At 38.9% G+C, this 19,143-nt stretch overlaps 1 long non-coding RNA gene across 1 annotated transcript; it reads left to right on the top strand.

Annotated features, from left to right (window-relative positions):
• The first annotated feature begins 10,052 nt into the window (after positions 1–10,052).
• LOC137166268 (uncharacterized) lies at positions 10,053–11,408 on the top strand. Its single transcript, XR_010923608.1, has 2 exons — positions 10,053–10,130; positions 11,186–11,408. It is a non-coding gene; the product is annotated as an uncharacterized lncRNA (long non-coding RNA).
• Positions 11,409–19,143: the final 7,735 nt, after the last annotated feature.

The following is a 19,143-nucleotide window of genomic DNA, read 5'->3' as shown; positions in this document are numbered from 1 at the left end:
TCCTAGAAATTCCATTTCCTTCATACCATACCTCCACAACCCAGATGATAGATTGATTGAAACACTGCAAAGACGCATTTCATATTTTCAAAAGTGTTAATGACATTAGTTGATTTATAATTAGTTCATTTAAAATGCAGTGCTGTCACAATTCAGTTGCTTGACCAGTTAGCATAGAAATAACACCAGTGGTCATAACTTAGTTGCTGTTCTTTAAGACACAGATAAAAACATATTTTTGCAAGGCTGCCTCTACAGATTGGCAGTAAATACATTTACAAAGAAAAGATTATGAAATTAATGAAATTACATCTTAACTTCTGCAGTTGTGGTCCTTTGGGATTGTAGTCAGTTTATGTAAGTTGGAACAGGCCTTAGACTGTTATCCTGCACCAGGACTCAATGTGGTATAGATCTGACCTAAGAATCATGAAGTCTTAAATGGCTCTTTGACAGTTTTCCCACCCTTCTTTACTGCACTGAGCTGCTGCTTGGTATAGCAGAAAATGTGAGCCAATAATCAATGGGGGAAGTGTAATAATATTGGAAGTCTCTAGATGGCACTGTTATGGATGGTCCTAAAAGCTCTATTTCACTGTATGTGTAGCACGTTAGAATTAAGGCACATGTTTGCTGTTAATTGTGGTGAAGTTTTCTCTTAGAAACTAGCAAATGAAGTAAAGCTTGTTTCCTTTCTGAATGACACAACATTAAGACTACATGGAAATCACACAAACACAAAGGGGTTCCAAATAATCATGCTTGCTAACTATATACAAATATTCAAGGCCTACCTACATAAATACACTGTTCTTTTCAAACAAAAAAAGCTGAAAACAGTTGGGTTTTGTGCATAAACCTATTCACTCATTGTAATGTCATACACTGGAACCAGCACTGGATCATTTTTTATTTCATATAGTACTATGGTACCAGAGCATTTATCACTAGCAAGGGTTCAATTTGTGCCATACAAAACATATTAAATGTTTCTGGATCCACTTCAATATCCTTATCTGCCCCAGCCACTGACAAGCGCAATATGCAATCAGCATTCACATGTCGGTCGATGATTTTGGTTCATAACAGTGAACACCCAAGTATATAACCCATTTCTGTAACTGTGCTACAGCCATTGCCTATAATCCTTTCTCTGTGGGTTCAAAATTAAAACTAGTGGTTGATGATCTGTGATCAGAATAAATCATTTTCCATACAGGTATTGCCAAAACTTTTTAACTCCCAAGACTAAGCTCAAAGCTTCTCAATCAATTTGAATATAATTCTGTTCTGCCAAAGTAAGAGATCTAAAATCAAAGGCAATTGGCCTTTCAAAATGATCTTCCATCATGTGTGAAATTGCAATTCCTATTCCATATGCGGAAGTGTCATATTGTACACAATGTACACATTGTACAAATTGATACAAATTGTACAAATTGATACATTGTAGTGTGTAAAGACTCATTCAGATTATATGATCTTCTTGGTTTCATTAAAAGCTTTGGTACACTGTGTGGACCACCACCAATTCTGTTCATTGTGTAACAGAGAGACAATGTGAGTCCAAGGTTGGTGAACCAACTTCTGATGGTGAAAGAGAATCTTTCAAGATTACACAGATCTCTTCTTCAGGTCTGGGAAACTTGAAAGCTTGTCTCTCTCACCAACAAAAGTTGGTCCAATAAAAGATATTACCTCACCCATCTTGTCTCTCTCTAAAATCCTGGGATCCCAGTACAGCTATTGCAGCAGTGTTTACATTGTGTAAAGTTCATTTGGGGAATATAGCACTGTTTCTGTTAGGTAAGAATATATAGTAATAACTCACCATACCCAGAAAGGATACTGTGGTTGGGGTGCCTTAAGGATAGCTTCAACTTTCTCTTATGATTTATGCAAATCATCTTTGTCAACAATATGGCCGCAATATGCAAAGGAATATTTGAAAAATTCACATTTCTCCTTGTTTGGTCTAAGACCATACTTCAACAGCTTCACAAGTCCCTTTTGGAAATCCACAAGGTTTTACTGATCACAAGCTACTGTGTCCAGTATATTGTCCAAATGACACTGAGTACCAGAAATTCCTTGTAATATCTCATCTACGGCTCACTGTCAAATATACAGTGTTGACACTGTTCCAAACACTAATCTATTATGTCAAAATAAATGTGTATTAATTGTGAAGTGATATTTCTCACAATCTTCAATATGCATTTGCAGGTAGGCTTGGGCTAGGTCAATTTTGAAGAAGTGTTTACCATCAGCTAAAGAGACAAATAAATTCTCTGTTCTAGACAAAGAATACTGATCTGCATGCAGTACTGGGTAAATAGTAACACTGAAATCACCACAGATACAGACATCCCCATTCTTCTTTGTTACTGGTGTACTCCAGTTAACCTTGGATATAATGATGAAGTTCTGCCTCTATTTTCGGCTATATTGCAAAAGTATTTTTAATTATTTAATTTAATTATTTTTAATCATTATGTGATTGACTATAAATGAATGCTGGAAATACAAACAAGCTACTTAACATGATAGTTCTGGGATATTTAATAAACATAAAACATATATTAATTAATCACAGTGGTCACACTTAAAAGGTTTATTGTTTTTTGAGAGCTACTGCCAGTTCTAACTGCATCCCACTTTTTAAGTATAGGGAATAACTTTCAAATTGGTAGATTCTTTCTCAATGGAAGTAACAGTTTTTCTATTGCAGTTTCTGTCCTTCCATGTTGACCAAAGAAAAACACTGAGTCAAACACATATTGAACTATGTTGAAAACCCTTAATAAATATGTTTTTAGAGATCCTCACCCCATTCTGGCCTTCTTACACTAAATATAAGGGTCCAGAGTTCTGTAAAGAGACTCTAAAAGCTCTGATTTCACAAAGGGAAGAAATTCCCCAACACAGGCAATGTGGAAGACAGCAGTTATTCTGCCTTCGAAGGACCCCCTCAAAAGCCTTGGGGTTGGGATTATTCCAGGGATGGGCTGGAGCTGAGAGGAAGATGTTTTGGGTGAGGCCCCAGAACAATGGTGTGGAGATTCCAGGCACCACCTCAAGCCATAGGAAACGGGGGATAGACTACTATAATTGTAGCAACGTGGAACTTGGAAGGAGGTTGCAGGAAAGAAGAATTTGGAAAAAGCAGTTTTTTAATAGAGAGCCAGTTTAATTCTAGAAATATGGAGTGTTGCATATTATTATCTAGTATACGGTACATGAAATGATAATTTAGATGAACTCCCTGAATTGTCCAATTTCTGCTGGAGGCCACAAAGCAGACCAGGATTGTGAGGGTATAAAGCTGGTTTAAAGACACCCTAACTCTGAGTTCTGTTCTGCTCCTAATAGATGCTCAGCACAGAATCTTAGTCCTAGTATTTAACATGCAACTAAATTTATATCAGAGAGCATCATTTAACTCCAATCTTTTCAGTTTATGGTGAAAAAACAAATCCAACACCACATTTCCTTATCAACTCTTGCTTCATAAAAGGTCACAGCTGAACAGCTGCAGGTTTACACTGATGATGCAGACAAGATTCCATCTTATGTTTTATATTTCAGAACAAGTAACAGAAGCAAAAGGAGATCTAACAACTCTTTATTTAATTCCAGAGATAAAAATTCATAATCAAACCAACAGATCAAGGCTTTTCAAAGGTGATCTAGTTTTCCAAATACTATTGATGTATGACTTTTGACTCCGTTTTTTTCACTATAAAGTGATATGTACTGAAATTCACCAAGAATTTCTTTTAAGATCAGCTCAGTTCATAAGATATGTATGTTTCCTACCTCTGAAAAATCAATGTAAACACATGAGCTCTGACAGCCTGTTATCAATGTTTCACAGAACCTAAAATCAACCTAAAAGATAACCTTCCAAAACTCAGAAGAAAATACACAGTCTCAAATTTGCTTGTCAATCTTTCTCAAAGGAGACAAAGATAGAAAAGTGTCTTTAAGATGTGATGGACTCCTATGATTCATTTTTAAAATTGTTTTTCCCATTGGATGGATCTTTCATCAGAACAGCACAAAGCTTTATGCTATCTTGTCTGAAAGTGAAGTCCACATTTCACACATCTTGCTGCAAGGTTTACGTAATTGAAACTACTCTGTGATGACTACCCTGTTCCTCCAATGGGACTATTCAAAGGTGGATCTTACCCAAAGCAATGGGGGGAAATAAAGCTTTGAAAACCTCTTTTTGCCATTGTACTACATTGATTCCATCCTTTTACCTATTTGGCACACAGGGACTGCAGTTTCAAATTATCCAAAAGAGAGCATACAATGGTTCAGAGCATTCCTAGTCTGTAAATTCCTGTGGCCGTATTTAGTATGTATTTATTTAGGTGGTAAACGCTCTTCAGTGTACATCCAATGAAAACCGTTTATTTGGGGGCAGATTCCGCAAAGCCTTTCAATAAATACCAAAGAAGAACAATTAGCAAGGAAACATTTTCACATACACCTGAGACAGTTTTCAGGGCCACACAAGCCCTATATCCTTGGAAGGAAAATCACTACTATTGTTATGTATCCACAGAATTAGGACGAGCATCCCCACTGTTTTCACACCAGTCTACAAAGTGCATCAAGAGGAGAAAACTGCACTATCATAGAGGATGAAGTAGGCTGTGCAATCCCTCTGAACACTGAGGAGCTCATGTGCCTCCTAAAGGACAGGTTTGGCCCATTTTCTTTTGTGATCATGGATTGGATCGGGAGTAAAGTCCTGACATTTGTACTAGTAAACACAGGTTTTCTTGGTGCTGTTGGCATCCAAATTGGGTCCCATGAGCAAAACAACACAGAATAGCCAACATTTCTGTTGAAAATAAATATATTTATTCTGCCTAAACCCCTTATTTTGTTATGCTTTCAACCTCTGTGAGTACTTTATCGCCCATGTGTAACAATATTCTGACCTGGAGACTTCGAGGGTAAGATATATAGCTTCAAGGTCAGCTGGGGTTAGGAAGGAATTTTTTCCCCCATTGACGTCATTGCACCTGGCCAATTGTGCATAATGGAGTAGGGATGCAGGGCATCTGCAGTGCCATGGCCCCAGATCCTAACAGAGATTATCCTACTGAGTTCTTGTAGTTCGAGCTAGAGGAGAGGCTGATCTGAGGAACAGAGATTTAGACCAGTATGGGTTGGGGAAATCAATATTTTGGAGCTGAGTTGAGGGTGCTCAGATGTCACAGGATTATTACCATGATGGTGTTTCCATATTATCAGAGAAAAGAATCTACAGCGGAAGATGGCCAATGTAAGGAGCTATTTATTGGCAGATGGGTAGTGGGAGTGGCAAAACACAAAGGGCTAATTTATGCTGACTCAGCAGCATGTTTAGGGTCTATGTCATGAAAGCAGAAATCTGTCATGGGCAAGGCCAAAATGCACTGCACTGTCTTTATACTCTGTTTGTCAAGACCCAAAGAAGGGCATGGGAAGTTCCCATTTACACCAACAACTGCGCAGGCATCTCCACGGGCCCTAAGGACAGAGTAGATTGAGGCCACCTGTGCCACATACACAGGAATAAAGTAAAATAAGCATCAGCAAATAGAAACACACACTCCCATTTGTTCTTCTATTTTGCAGTACAGTATTTCTCTGTTTGATGTTTAGGAATTTCTTTTTCAAACTATATTAGTCTAACTCAACTAAACTGGTAACTGCAGTCTCCACTTGTTTCATTGCTATTGATACAGTATGCAATCATCGGATTTAAATACCCATTAAACTACTAACATTTGAATCCTGCTATGGCACAAAGCAAAACAAAACATCAGCTCCTCAATTTTCTTCTCCCTGCTGGAGCTTCTGACAATCCCACGAGAGCTGCTAACGTGATGAATAAACATGCATTGAATTGGTTCATTAGGGTGAAACTATAGATCTTTCCTGATGTTTCCTTTATTTTTTGGAAAAATGGGGGCTTCATTGTTTTTATATTTGGTTGTTACAGCTGTGATATTGCAAAGCAAAATACAATAAAATGCTACTGCTTATGGAAAATGCAAAACATAGAGAACAAAAAAAAATAAACTGGATGCAAATTGAATCCTTTATCTTGCTGATGCAATGCATATTTACTTGTGAAGGAGATTCTTTCATAAGTTATGAAGTGAAGTTAAAATGACTTGTTGGAAACACACTCTCATCAAAATCATGGCTCAGTAATTACAGACTCAAGAGGACCGCTACTATATAATATTTACTCTGTACTGGAATTAGAGACAATAATAAAGCACCTCTGAAATCTTCTAGCAGCCTTCTTTAAAGGATCTCAAAGCATGTTACAATCAACTCGGAATCATAGAAGTATAGGACTAGAAGGGACCTTCGGAGCTCTTGTAGTCCTGTCCCCTGCACTCAAAACTAAATATTATCTAGACCATCCCAGACAGGTGTTTTCTAACCTGCTCTTAAAAAATATCCAATGTCCTAAACCTCCCTTGTTGCAATTTAAGCCCATTGCTTCTTGTCTTATCCTCAGAGGTTAAAGAGAACAATTTTTCTTCCTTCTCCTTTTTACGTACTTGAAAGCTGTTATCCTGTCCCCGCTCAGTCTTCTCTTCTCCAGACTAAACAAACTCAATTTTTTTTCAATCTTCCCTGAAAGATAGTGTTTTCCAGACCTTTAATTATTTTTGTTGCTCTTCTCTGGACTTTATCCAGTTTCTTCACATCTTTCCTGAAATGAGGAGCCCAGAACTGGACACAGTACTCCAGCTGAGGCCTAATTAGCATGGAGTAGAGTGGAAGAATTACATCTTGTGTCTTGCTTACAACACTCCTTTTAATACATCTCAGAATGATGCTTGATTTTTCTGCAACAGTGTTACATTGTTCACTCACATTTAGCTTTTGATCCACTATGACCCCCAGATCCCTTTCTGCAGTACTCCTTCCTAGGCAGTCATTTCCCATTTTGTATATGTGCAACTGATCGTTCCTTCCTAAGTGGAGTACTTTGCATTTCTCCTCATTGAATTTCATTTTATGTACTTCAGACCATTTCTTCAGTTTGTCCAGATCTTTTTGAATGTTAATCCTCTCCTCCAAAGTACTTGCAATCATTTCCAGCTTGGTATTTTCTGCAAACTTTATACGTGTATGTTCTATGCCATTATCTAAATCATTGATGAATATATTGAACAGGACAGGACCTAGAGCTGATTCCAGCAGGACCCCACTTGATATTCCCTTCCAACTTGACTGTAAACCACAGTTAACTATTTTTCTGGGAAGAGCTTCCAACAAATTATGCACCCACCTTACAGGAGCTCCATCAAGGTTGTATTTCACTACTTTCTTTGTGAGAAAGTCATGCAAGACAGTATCAAAAGCCTTAATAAAGTCAATATATACCACATCTACCACTTCCCCCCTAGCCACAAGGCATGTTACCCTATCAAAGAAAGCTATTAGGTTGGTTGGCATGATTTGTTCTTGACAAATCCATGCTGACTGTTACTTATCACCTTATTATCTTGTAGGTGTTTGCAAACTGATTGCTTCATTATTTGCTCCATTATCTTTCTGGGGACTGAAATTAAGCTGACTGGTCTTTAATTCCCCAGGTTGTCCTTATGCTCTTTTTATAGACTAGCACTATATGTGTCCTTTTACAGTCCTGAGGAATCTCTGCCATCTTCTTTTGACTTTTAGAAGATATTTTTTGAAGAATTAAGCCTCATGTCACACCAATGATGCTGATGTTTTTCCCAGCCTTTTCACAAGTGGGGAAAGTGATTTGCAGACATATTGAACTGTTCTCATCTGTGCAGTCAGTATTTAATAATATCATCTTCACCTCAACAGGTCTGCTCCTTGCATATATTCCATCACATCTGTTACTTTAGCATCTAAAGTACTTTTAGTACTTTTTTTTTTTGTGAGCCCAGCATATACAGAACTGTGATAATTTATTTGTATTTATATTTATATTACATTAGTGCCTAGGGATCCCAAATGAGATTGGAGGGCCCATGTTTTAGGAACTTTACAAAGTGCAAGTCAGTTCCAGTCCCAAAGAGCTTACTATCTAAATAGCCAAGACCAGGGTGTGGAATGGGGGGAGGGAAAGAAACAGGGGCATAGAGAAGTGACTGGACTTGTCCAAGGTCACCTAGAAGGTAAGCAACAAGACTGGGACCCAGCCCAATGACCCAGAGGGGTACTTTACTCTTTCTTGGGCATCATTAACAGAACTGTTTACTATGTTCAAACCAGTTACCTTTATACAAACTCACTGAAGGCAAAAGGGGATACAATTTACTAATATACTGAAGGAATAAATGTGAAAATAATTTGAAGACAGTCCTTTGCGCAAGTTCCACTGAGGACACAATGTGGCCTGTAGAACCTTTGTTATGAGTGAAATAAGCATCGGAGGGAAGAAAAAAAAAACATCAACAGCACAGCTTAACTTTTAGATCCTTCTGAATATTATAAAACACATTATTAACACCACCACTGCTAGCCATTTATGCTAAGGCTCCTATGCTTACCAGAGTTATATGAGCTGATATTAAAAATACCAGCAGCATATTTATGGTAAGGTTATCAATATTGCTAACGGTGAACTGAACATTTTCACAATGTAGACCATATCTGAATGTGTGTGTTCCTCCAGTTCCTTCCATATCTTCAGATGATCTTTAATGGTGGATTCCAGCAATGTTGATATTGCTTGGGGAAATATGTTTAATACACTGGGTGCAGCAATGCCTCTATGGGCTGTGATCTCATTAGATCCCATAATTGGCTGGAAATGCTCAGGCTCTGAAAAGCATGGAAATTCTTTAGACTGGTGCTGGTGATTCAGTAGGTGACATTCTTCTATTTAAGTCAGTTGTTGAACTGATGACCCACCACAATATGAGGGGGCAATATGATGCATGAAGTACTTTTGTTCACATGAGAAGCAAAACTGAGGTTTGAGCACTTGTGTTCATTGAAGACTTTATGTTGCTTTTCATAAAAGTAGGGCCATTACATACAGGGTCCTAGCCAAAATACATCCTAGGTAATTACTGTATGGCCACCTAAATCCCCCCATAGAACCTGTTGCAGAAACAGAGATATTTTTACATTTTTTGCCTTTGATGCTATTGTTATATGGTGCCATTGTTATAAAACTTCCATGTTTATTCCAAAAGTGGCTACACTTCAGTTAGATAAAATAACACCTATTTATAGTTTGTACAGTATAACGGATTGAGAAAGCACCTTGTGATTTTCTGGATAAAAGATGCTATATAAATATAATATTGTCATATTGTGTTTCTACTTTAAAAATTGTTTTCCACTAATACATAGAAAAAAAGCACACTAAATCAGAAACTGCTTACAAAAAGCAAACAATATATGCTGATATCAGTAGCCTAGTTTTCTGCTTCTGAAATTCATATAGCACATAAATGACTGGGGTAGAATCAGAACATCTTATCTCAGTTTGATTCTAAAAGATCATTAAGATTTCCGTTTCCTCTTCACAGTCTGTGTATTTATAAAAATGTGCACACATCTTCTTGTCTGGGAAAAAAAAAATTGGTTATGATCATTGGCAAAACTGGTGTAAAAACTCATGGTTTTGCAAGTTTGTGCAGAAGCAAAACAGAAATCATTCTTGCTTTGAATTTCTCCCGAAATGGAAAGGTCGTTATTCCACAAGCAAAACTCTCCTTTCAAAGTGAAAATATATTTCTCTCTCAAACTTGAGAAATTGTGACTGGGGCAAATTCATAATTTAGCCCAAGAAGCACTGAAAAGCCATCTTAACCAGTTGTGACAGAGGGCTAGCTATAGCACCCTGATCACTGACATTACTGCAGCACAGAAGCGACAGCTACCTCAGCTGGGAGCAGTTAAACATTTTCTGTTGGGGGATTATAAACACCAGGGTAGCAATACCTGGGCTAATGATGCAATTAGCAGTAATTGGGAGGTTAAAATGGGGGAGGAATAGAAAACAAGGAAGCATTTGGAGGGTGAGTTATGGGGAGGGGATGAAGCTGTGTAGAAGTCTTCTCTTGCTGTATACCAGTGTCATGTTTTGTTTGCTGGAGAACTGAAGAATAAAGGTACATATGGAGGAAAGGAAACAGCCTGGGTTTGTTAGTGACTGAGGGACCATGGAGGCATGCTAGGCAGTGAGGCACACTAGGCAGATGAAGAAGTATCCTGTGACTCTGGCCAAACAATATAGCTAATGAACGGTATGGGATACCTGGAAAAGATTTCTAAGTCTGCCTTATAGTTTATTGGTAGCTTTTTCCAGTTGTATATCTGAGTTCACTTGCCTGCTCTTGTATTTCACTCTGTATACAGGAAAAGCCTTGAAACACAGGTGAGGAAAGATGCATACTCTGATATTGCATGTTAACTAGCTGTGAAACTATGCATTTGGGGTGAAATTTACCTGTGTCAAGTGCCCACATAAGGTTTATGCACCAGGTAAGTTCTACATAAGCTATCAAACTAGAACTTGAACATTTCATAGGTTTTGTTAAGGGCTGAATTTCACCCTTAGTTCACAATCTTGAAAGACTTTCCCACAGCTGTGAGTAGTCCCATTAACTTCAGCATCAATTACACTGAATAGCTAAGCTCATGCATAAATCACTGAAGGACTATAAGCCTGTATTCTGCCTCCATTTTGGGAGGTTTACTACTGTCAAAGTTACCATGGAGCAGAGGGTCTGTCCCCAACTGAATTACAACAAGGAGAGCACAGTTCTTTGTAGCCTATTTCCCTAGCAGGACCTGCCACAATCCACTCCTTAATGTTTTCAAATATATTGTACTGGGCTCACACCCTGTCAAGTGTCCAGCCATGACCAGCATCAGTAGAAATATCAGAAATGACAACTATAACTGATCAGAAAGCAGAAGGATTTATTTTCAAATGCTTTGCGGTATTAATGTCGAGAAATGCTTCTTACCATCTGAACTTCCAGATTGTCAAAAAGCTGAAAATAGTTAATGGTCTCCTTTCAGGATTACATGTCCCTTACTGGTGTGCTACAGTTCCTTTTAGAAAAATTAGTGGAAAGAGAGAAAGGTTGGCAGCTTTTTGACAGAATAATATTTTGTGTTATTCCAGGGCCTGAAGAAAAAATCTTTTTTTTTTCCCCAGGGATGTTATTTCAGAGATGTAGTAAAACCACAGTTGAAATGCAACCATCTTTTCTCTGGATATAAAACTTATTCATGTCAATAGGAAGGACCTCCACTAGTTTCAGTCAAGCCAATATTGAAGAGAGGGAAAAAATCCACAGTATTTGTGTGAAATGGTGGCACAAACAGTAACTAATCTGTGCTTGGTAATTGGAGAAAAAAATAAGCCATTTTAAAGATAATGAGCATGAAATGAAAACAAAAATGACAAGGAATGAAGTAAAAGAGTGGTAGCTAGAGTTGGAAGTAGAAAAGGAGTTAGAAAAGAGGTTTGGATGACATTCCACCAATGACTCAATATGTCATCTTTTCCTCTAGAAAAGCAGATGATCTTTCAAGAGAGGATGAAAGATTTCAGATAAAGGGCTTGGTACCTCAGCCCTCACTCAGGCAGAATTTCCAGTGAAGACAGGCCTGAAATGCACTCTGTTTTATAGATGGTGTGAGGTCTTCTGATGACTATCAAGTCACTTAGTGGCACAGTTTGGGAGGGCAGAGGGTTTTTCACTATTGGGTAAAATAAACAGTTCTCCCCAAAGGCTAATTTAAGAGGGAGAGCAGGTGATCCCAGCTTTTGCTAAAAGCAGAAGGATAGTTCCCCTTCTTCTTTCTCTTGTGCCCTGGAAAGTCCACTTTCTGTGACCCTTCAGAAGGTGGTGAAATAAGGACAGGAGAACTTAAGAATTATCAGGTGAAAGAATCTGAAGTGGGAACAGTAGGAGCTGGTACCTGACTGGGGAGTTTATTGGACTCCAAGGTTTTCTTAGCAGTGGATAGAGCAGCACAAGGATCTGATGGGTTTAGAAAAAAATTGTGCAAGATGGGAGTCTCCTATCTGCCTCATTTCTTTTCTACAAGATCTGTCCTCTCTGCTATTCAACCTCCTTTCAAGTGGGCAGAGAACAAAAGACGGAGAACCTTCCATCTCTTGTTTTCCCTCCCTTCTGGAAAGGAAAACCCTGCTGTTGGCTTCTTTTCACTTAGCTGGAATTCAGAGGAAGCAGAATGGCCTTGGCAGTTTCTTCTCCCAGCCTGAAACTCCATAGTGAGTGGAACTGTGTGGGGAACATGAACTTCTTTCAGATCCATGTATTACCTTGTTTCCGTTATCTTTTTTGAGACATTTCCAGCCACACAAATTGATGCACATTGACTTTTCAGCAGATTAGATCAATACCCTTGATGATGTGTAGATAGCAGAATTGATTAGATTTCCCCCCTTCTTACTTTGATCTACTTTAACCCCCACTTATCTTATTTTAAGTGTTTCAGTTAACCAGGCCTAAGGGTTATCAGGCTGGATCCCACTCTGAGAATACTAAGCAGTGTCTGCTGAAGATATTCAAAATAGATCCTTTTCCTCCTTTGGTGTATTACTGGTGTCATTTTATATACAGCAGTCTTCACTAGGCAGGAAAAGATGGGTACAATGATAAAATAGGGTTACAGAATCAAACTCTAGCAATGGGCTATATGTACACATTTATTTGCAAAATAGAAGAGTAAAACTGAACTAAGCTCAAAATAATAACAGTCAGAGAAACTGTAACAATCAGCACAGGAATACAAACCTACATATGTGTTCAGTTATATATATGTTTTATTTTAATCCTAATATTTATTACTCCTAATATTGATCTTGAGAACTGGAGAAACTGTCCCTGTGACACATCAATAGTCAAATTTGTAGTCTGGTCTCTCTCTAGGGACAATTAATCATTCACTGTAAAATCTCAGCTCTTCAGGCCACTTCCTGGACAAACATAGGGTTGTGCTTCTATTCAAAGCAAAATCTTATCCAGACTGCTCTACCTTCCTTTTCCTTCAGAAAAACTTCTAGAATGTGCATTTCTCCAGCAGCTGACAAGCTGCCAACATAACATTCTGTGGCATGTGCCAGTTAGCTTCACGGAAGGAATCAGTGTTGTCTTGATTGACAATGGAAATTAATTAGGATCACAAACCCGCATGATTCAGCTGTTACTGAGCTTTCAAAACCCCAGTATGTTTATCCCAAAACAGAATTTTCATTCAGAAATTCAGCAGCAATGCAATCTACAGTCTCAAAAATCTTAATAGTCACCAATTTTTTTTGCTGTTTGCCCAATGTGCTCATGCAAAGGGATAAGGAGGCACACTTCACTTTTTTATTTATTGGTGTACATTATCTGGGCTGCTGTTGAAATCATGAGGAAGCTAAGAGGCAGCATGGAGCCTTCAGAAGTAGGCATGGATGGGTAATGGGCAGAACCTTGATATATATCCCCAGAACGTTTTAGTGAGCAGATACGATCTCTCGCAGGGTGAAGTCCTCCATTATTGGCTAGGAGCTGAAGCAGATCACTATCCCCCCAAAAGCAAGGAAAGAGAAGCAAAGAGTAAACTGAGACTCAACTGAGCACGCTTCACTCCTGGCCTGCACTTGGAGCAGCAAAGGTACCTTCTGCCCCTTACTCAGAGAAAATAACATTTGTTCCTGGTGTGCAAAAAATAGCTTCTGTGCTGAGGAGTAAACCCTGGCTTCCAAGATAAGTGATCTGAATTTCAGAGAGATGTACTGAGATGCAAATATCTTAAAAACAGCCAGAGCAGATAGATTTCTTTTGGAAATCTTTATTTAAAAAAAAAATCAAATGACACCAACTCAGGAAACTTTGTAAATTGAGAAGGAAATGATATGCTGGAGTGATTGTTAAAAATGAGGGAGGCAATCTACATACTGCACAGAAGGAACAAGAGCAGATGAGGTCCTGAGGAAATGACAGTTATTTATAATGACAGAGATTTACAAGGAGGGCTAAAAAGATACAATAGCACTCACTGCAATCCTATCAACTTTGATCTGTCAAAAGTGATTAATGTGATCCAAGGCAAAAACAAACCCAGAGCAGGATTTTTGACAAAGTGTAACCTCTCTGTTTGGACCAGAGTGATCCAAGTAATGACCAGAATATTTGAAGAAGTATAATTTAATGCTTAAGGGCCTAATCCTGTGACAGGCTGTAAACCCTCAGTTCCCACTGAAATCAAAGGGAATTGAAGGCACTCAGGGCCAGACCTTCAAAGATATTTAGGTGCCTAAGTCCCATGGATTAGACAGGAAGGGGTTAGGAATGGGCAGAACCTCAACTCACTGAGAGAACAAGGAGCAATGGTCTCAAGTTGCAATGGGGGAGGTCTAGATTGGATATTAGGAAAAACTTTTTCACTAGGAGACTTGTGAAGGACTGAAATGTGTTACTTAGGGAGGTAGTGGAATCTCAACCTTAGAGGTATTTAAGGCCTGGCTCAACAGAGCCCTGGTTGGGATGATTTAGTTGGGGGTTGGTCCTGCTTTGAGCAGGGAGTTGGACTAGATGACCTCCTGAGGTCTCTTCCATCCCTAATCTTCTATGATTCTATGACATCTCCTGGGAGTTAGATGCCTATATACTTTTGAAGATCTGGGCCACAGTGCCTTGCAGGATCAGGCCTCCTTTTATTAATTGTTGGCTTTTGGACTGGTAACAAGCTGTAGCTGTCTAACCATGCAATAAAAGAGCTTCCACATTTAAAAATAAAATTCTTAACTTGACTATGGGCAGCATCATTATATAGTTTGCATGTTAACTAAGTAATGTGAAATGCTTTCTTACCTATTTTGATGTATCTTCTTCAACTTAGTAGAAGTTCATCTCAGATTGACCATTATGAACCAGATATAGATAAAACTAAGTATAGGGGTACCAGCAAACTCTGAATTGGGTCCCTATTGTGGTAGGTGCTGTTCAAACCCATAAAAAAGACTCTCTATGTAGATATTTTATATTTTTATATTTAGTAATACACGGTTACACGGGGACACTAATACTATATTTCACCAGCTTGCCAGAACAACTGACTAAAATGAAGCAACTTTCCCTATTCCCACCTTCCTCCTCTGTTCCATGAATGGGCTTCTTGAGTGCAAAAGCTTTTGGGATCAGGAAGAGAGGCAGGTTGACCAAGGTGAGCATGTCATCACACCGTTTCTGGGTCTCACGTTGTGCAAACATCCTTCTTCCCCATTGACAAAACACATTGAATCTGAACCACAATGTGATTTGGAGGATTGGTGTAAGTGTCTCAGACTCCTCTGCTGAGGACTCCTGTATTGTATTTCCAGAAGTGCCACTGAGAATTTCAAGGCATTTAGTTTCCCTATTCTTCAGTTTCCCTACCTGTAAAATGGGATAAATAGTTATCTGTTAAATAGTTATGTGTCACAGGGATGTTTGAGACCTAATCAGTGTTTGTACTGTATTTTGAGATCCTCAGAAGTATAAATGCACAGTGTGTGTCTTTCTCATGCTAATTCTCACACAAGCTTCAACATATGTACTTTCTGTTAGAGATGTTCACCCGTCTCCAACTCTTGCCTGAAAAATCCTTACACAAGTTGACCCGTTGACTGAAGCAGGACTATTTACAGGAGCAAGGGTTCCACGATTCAGCCCAAAAAATATAGGCCCAGATTCTGCTATGTGATTCTGTCCATAAAGGACAACCAAATAGTTTCCCTCACAGTAAAGAAATTACTACTGGTGTAAAGTTTTTGAAGGTAGTGGAGTCTGCTCCTGTGCCAGCTATACAAACTCTGACAAACGATACATGGCAAGAGAGAAGAATGTGGTTCAGGAAGCTGGGATGCTGATCAGATGCAAGTGTCACTTCTCACCTGGCATTAATTAGAGCAGCCCCAAAGGCTGGCAGATGTTAAATCAGAGAGCTCAGGAGCAGTGGAGAATTGAGCTCATAACACAAAACCTGCCTTTGGAAAGATGAAATTTGAATATAGAATAATTTCCACACCCCTCCTAGCTATGCCTGGCCTGATCTTGTGAGATACTCAGTACTACTGACTTCACTAAATTATTTTCATGACATGCAGTGGAGGGCATGTGAGCCAGTGAGCAAAGAGGTCTTTTCAGGATACCAGAGAACAGTGCCTTTTATTAGTAGGAGATCAAAATTTCTAAGTAGCAAATGTTTTTTTTTTTTTTAAATAAATAATTATATTGTAAAACAATTTTATATTCTCGTGAGTGTTCTGATCTCAACAGTTCCTGTTCTCATCATCAAACATTATATGTACATATGTCAGGGCTTAAATTCAATAAATTATCTCCCAAGGACTTATTCTATTTTGTTTAGCTATATGGCTGAATATTATACCTTTTTGCTTTCTTTAATGCTACAATGGAACACCACAGTTATGGATCAAGTAACAAATGTTATTTACATGATTTTTAAATGTATTTTTCTAAGAAAAATCAGGCAGCATGTCTTTCATTTCAATTACACAATCAGTATTCATCAGCGTACACAGATTAGTTTGTGCATTATTCAGTTGGCAGAGAGAATGCAAACTTTAAAAGAAGCCGAAATAGAGAAAGAAAGGATGATAGGCAGAGACAAACAAGTGGGAATTTAAAAATGGATGTAGATGGCACGCTCTTTTGCACAATTATGACCCAACATTTCCAGATTATAGTTAAAGAGGAGTTTGAATCAAAATCCCAGCTCGAAACACCATTTGTTTTTAATTCCCCTTAGGTAGTGAGAAAGGTTAAGTGTCTGAATCTAGATCAGTTCTAGATTTCACACCTGGTGCCTCTCTCTATAATTGGTTTAACTGTAATATTGGGTCCATACACTCCTCAAACTTATACTCATAGCATAGTATAATATTTAGCACTTATGCACAGTGTGTTTCACCAATGTTTCTCAACACATTGCAGTCATTAAATAGTTAAGCCACAAGACATCCTATTTGATAAGTAAGAACTCGTGTGCCCAGTTTTTCTGCCCTGCCCTGCCCTGCTGCTGCTTCTTTTTCTTCCTCTTCTTTCATATGGCTTGGGTAGGTAGCAATGGTTACAAATTTATATTTAGATTTGATAGTCAACATATTGCTGCAGCAAAGTGCCGGTGAATGGTCTTCAGTTCCCCAGTGGAAGAACAAAGGGGACACTCAGATACGATGTGCTCCATATTTTCTGATTGGTGATCACAGCAACATAAAGGTGTTTGCCTCATTTTTCATTTAAAGAGGATTTGTCCACATCTTGAATGAGATGTCCTGATGCTATTCAATCTGGCATAAATCAAAACCCGGTGGTTCCTTGCCCGGGTCAATGACGAGCTGTTTGTTTTGAGTGGTCAGAACACTCCATGTGGTTCTCTCTTGAGCCTCAGCGTTGCAGTTGAGTGTAAGGGTCTTGATGAGGTTCTATAGCAGATTTCAGGATTTGAATCTTGTCTTTGGTGGGTTCTGCAGGTCATTGTGCCACGGGATCCTCGTGTTTGCATTAACATAGTTAAGAAAGCGAGATGTCTGTACATCTCTTCTAATCTGTTGCGGCTGAATGTGTGATAGGATCGGGAGCCAATCAACTGGCATCAATTTGAACATCCCTGACCCTATGCGCATGGCATTATTGAGTTGAGTATCAAGGAGTTCAGTGTGACTGCTGTGAGACCACACTGCCACACAGTATTCAGCTGCAGAGCGTACCAAGGAAATTGTTACAGTTCGCAGGGTACTAGAACCCCATGGTGTTCCAGCCAGTTTCCTAATAAGAAAGGCATGAGACCTGACCTTACCGCAGTGTTCTTGAGGTGTTGTCAGAAGGTCAGACTCAGGTCTAGTGTAATTCTGTGATATTTTGGGTTAGCGTCATGTCTGCCACTCTCTCTGCAGAACTGCACATCGAGTTTGGTATTAGCCATTTTATTGTTCAGATGGAAAGCAGTCACCATACCCTAACCCGAGATCTTAACATAAAGGCTGATTATTTCCAAGACTGGAAATGTAGGTCTCACCCGAAAATAAAAACCATGGACCTGCTCTGCTCCCTTTGAATCACTCTATGACCCAAAGGGAATGAAAATCTGTCTCAAGTCTCTTGCTAGGGATTACAATCTATGGGAGTCCTCAGCAGTCTGTTTTGGCTAAGTCAACCTGGTGCAGGGGATGGGAGTGAGGAAGGATGGGTTGGTGGTAGCGAGAGTGACTGAAGAACAATCTCTCTAGCAATCCTCAACTGGCATATGATTCAGTAGCCAACGGACACAATTTAGAGCCGCTCCCAGGCTGCTTTAACCTGGGTCCAGCGCAGAAAGAGAGTCAGGAAGCCAAAACTGGGTCTCTGACAGCACACCTTCCTCCTGTGTCCAAGGTGAGTTCGATTCAGCAGAGAACTAGGCCTTGTGTGATTTAAGTCACAGAGAGGTCAACATTTCAAAAATATGCACTGATTTCATGTGCTTCAAGTACAGATAATGCTGCTTTTCAAGGGTGCTGAGCACCCACAGCTCTAGTAGACTTCCCTGAGAGCTGAAGCAGCAGTTCAGTAACTCTGAAAATCAGGCTGGAAGTGTTTAATAAACATTAGTGGATCCTTTTGAGAACTTCATCTTAAGTAATTTATGGTAGGTCACATGCTGAGTTACTAACAGGACAAACATGGAATTCAGAAATCCTGATTAATATTCCCTGCTATCCTGTTTTAGATCTTTCCATAGCACCCATTACTGGTAGTAGCTAAGCCTTGACCACACACACACTCCCTATTTGTACTAATACAACTTATTATTCACATCATAGTCATACATTAATTAATACATACAAAACTATGGCACATGTCCAATGGGATTTGTTGCAGCAGGGCAAGATTTTAAGTTTGTTGTGTGGATCTCTTACTTTTCTTTGCCACTGAAGTTCAACAAATTTCAAAAATTGGGCACAGAACTTTATTATTGTGTTTTATATATAAAATCAGAACATAATAGAGAGAGCATTTCACACCATTCACACTGTTAAAATACTAACAAACTGAGGTAACAATCCAAAACTGTAATAATGGTGCATAGCAGAAAACAGCACCGTTTACAATA

The sequence above is a fragment of the Emydura macquarii genome, unplaced genomic scaffold (assembly GCF_026122565.2).
Source record: "Emydura macquarii macquarii isolate MOO-44397 ecotype Brisbane River unplaced genomic scaffold, CSIRO-AGI_Emac_v2 contig_2825, whole genome shotgun sequence".
Classification (NCBI taxonomy): Eukaryota; Metazoa; Chordata; order Testudines; family Chelidae; genus Emydura; species Emydura macquarii.
This window is presented reverse-complemented; position numbering and strand designations above follow the sequence as displayed.